This window comes from Mus caroli, unplaced genomic scaffold (genome assembly GCF_978045245.1).
Source record: "Mus caroli unplaced genomic scaffold, Mus_caroli_1 scaffold_18, whole genome shotgun sequence".
Taxonomy (NCBI): domain Eukaryota; kingdom Metazoa; phylum Chordata; class Mammalia; order Rodentia; family Muridae; genus Mus; species Mus caroli.
In genome coordinates, this window is record NW_028227273.1 from 11572539 (window position 1) to 11575276 (window position 2738).

Here is a 2738-nt window from a genome sequence, read left to right on the forward strand (position 1 = left end):
AGAAGCAAGCAAGCAAACAGTAACACGCAGAATGGGACTCAGTGAGACACACACGTGCCAGACTTCTTTGCTGACCAAATTGCATCCTCGGCTCTTGGGGGAGTCCTTTATTTTTATTTCTAAAATAAGTTTTAAAAGATTTTTTTATTTTATTTTATGTGTTTGTCTTCATGTATATCTACACTCCAGGTACTTACTCAGTGCCCAAGGAGGTAAGACTTTTAGATCCATTAGAACTGGAATTACAGATGGTTGGGAATGACCACGTGGATGCTGCGGCTTAAACCTGGTTCCTCTGCAGGGGCAACTTGTGCTCTTAACAACTGATCCTTCTCTCCAGGCTCTAGGGAATCTTTTAAAACTCAAATCTAATCAAGTGTCTTTTCTATGCTTAAACACCTTCAGTGGCCTTTGACCTCTGTTTAACTCTAATCCAAATGCCTTAGTAAAACCTAAGTCCCATAAAGATCTGCAGGGTCAAGACCTGGGGTCAGACCCAATGTTGGCTATGCATTGAAGTCTTCTAGAAATATTTTTTTTAAAAAGTCATCAATGGTTCAGCCCTGCTTCCTTTTCCTGTGTGAGCGTCTGTAGTGTGCACTAAGCAGGTGCTCTGTCAGGGAGCCTCCAAATGCCTGCTCATTTGGAGACAGTTTCCCTATGCAGCCCAGGTTAGACTCAAGTTCGAAGTCCCTCTGCCCCAGTCTTCTAATTGTTAGGATTAAAAGTGTGTGTCACTTTAAAAAAAAATAATTAAATGCATTTTATTTTTAGACGACCTACATGACATTTTTCTTTAAAAAGAAAAACAAAACCCTCAAAACAAACAACTCCCCACCATAACAATGCCTCCCCTCCAAATAAATAACAATCAAAATAAAAGCTCAGGATGATGTCAGTCCCATCTGTCCCAAGTCCTGGTGGTGTATGGATGGTAAGCAGCCGCCAGTTGCCAGTTATGGTGTTAGGCGAAAGAAACAAGTGGTGACTGCAAACCAAGGAGAGCGAGTTCCCGAGCAGATCAGCTTGAGTGTGGAACTCCCCTGGCATGGACATGTGCTCTCCAATTCAACCTGGGCACAAAGACACAAAGACAGGCACAGGGAGAGTTTCCTTTTGCATCCTAGCGCAACCCAGAAGTGTTACTTTTAAATCTTATGGTGCAGTTGAACTGGGATGCGCTGGGATACTGACATATTTGACAAGCTCCTGTGTAGATTTTATATCTATTTGTTTTGGTTGTTCAAGATAGGATTTCTCCATGGTAGGCCTGGCTGTCTTGGAACTTTCTCTGTAGACCAGGCTGGCCTTGGGCTCAGAGATCCGCCTGCCTCTTGAACGAAGTGCTGGGACCAAAGGCATGCGCTACCACTGCCAGGCTATTCTGGGTAGATTTTAAAAGATGGCGGAGTTGAGAACCTCTGCATTGAATCTGGCTGATCATCACCTCCTCACCAGATACCAACTTGCCTGAGCTCTTCCAGCCTCAGGACTTTGGAGATGCTGTTCCTTCTGTCTGGAAGGCATTTTCCCTAGCTTGCCATGTGTCTCCTCCTCCCCCTGCCCCAGACTCAGTTTAAATGTCTCCTGTTCACAGAGGCCTCTCCTAAGCACTCAATGTAAGATGTTTTCTCTTGTCACTATCAATTGTTAATTAAAAAAAAACTTTCTTAATTCTATCGCCATTAAAAGTTTTGGATTTATTTGTTTCTTAAAATTATTGTATTTCACAATAGATGATAGCCAGAAGAAGAAAAGTTTGTGTGTGTGTGTGTGTGTGTCACACCATTTACAATGATAGCGTGTGATAGGAAGAGTTCTAAGAATAGAAAAGGGGGCACATTTACAAGTTAACAACTTAGTTTGTTCTCATTTTATGGATGCTGGCAGAAGACAAAAGACTCTGAGGCCAGAGAGAAACTTTATGACTCACAGAAACAGTGCTGCCAGTGTGTCAGCATCGACTCTGGTTCCTTCATGTCCAGTTTCCACCAGGTGATATGCAGGTCCAGGTGTTTGCTGTGAGCTGCGTTGCAGAAGAGGAGCCAGAGCATAGGGAGTCAGCAGTGTTCCTTGCACTTTTGTTCTTTTGGCCTTTATCCCAGAAGGAGACATGGTCTTTACAACGCTGGGCAGGAGGTGAAGCTTCCCTGTGTTCCACAGGGAGATGTGATCTTGGCCTTTCTAGGCTGCGTACTATGCAGGCATCTTTTGAGAGAGCCAGGAACCAAAGCAGGTATTCCTTTGGGTCGTGGGTCTGTAGGTCCGTAGATGTGTAGGTCTGTAGGTATGGGACAAGGCTTTGGGACCCCCGTGCTTAGTTGAGGCTTCTGCCTAGAGGTGCTTTGTAGAACAAGCTCCGGATTCTGACAGACTGGGAGGTGGGGTTCATCATTTAAAACTGTGAGGCAACTGGAATTTGTGGACACAACACTGGAGAGGAGGGGACTGTGCAGATACATCTGCAGTACACATGGGGTTGCCTTGATACTTGTTCAAACAGGCAAGAAAAGGTTCCAGCTATTGGAAAAACAACAACCAGGAGGCTGGGGACCAAGCAGTGTCCAGAGCTCACACGGATGTGGGCGCGGGGTGGGGGTAGGGGGTGGGGGAGGGGCATGTTCTAGTTCTAACTGGCTAGAGTGGCCAGGGAAGAGGCATATGGGCTCTGCGGTGCAGTGAGTAGATGTTTTAGTCTTAAGATGCCTTGGTTTGGGATGCTATCCTATAGTCCTGAT

The 2738-nt window shown here is 45.3% G+C and overlaps 1 non-coding gene across 1 annotated transcript; it reads right to left on the reverse strand.

Moving 5' to 3' along the window:
• Positions 1-1052: 1052 nt before the first annotated feature.
• On the reverse strand, positions 1053-1182 carry LOC115029771 (small nucleolar RNA SNORA31). The gene has a single exon (XR_003835337.1). It is a non-coding gene; the product is annotated as a small nucleolar RNA SNORA31 (small nucleolar RNA).
• Between the last annotated feature and the right edge of the window lie 1556 nt (positions 1183-2738).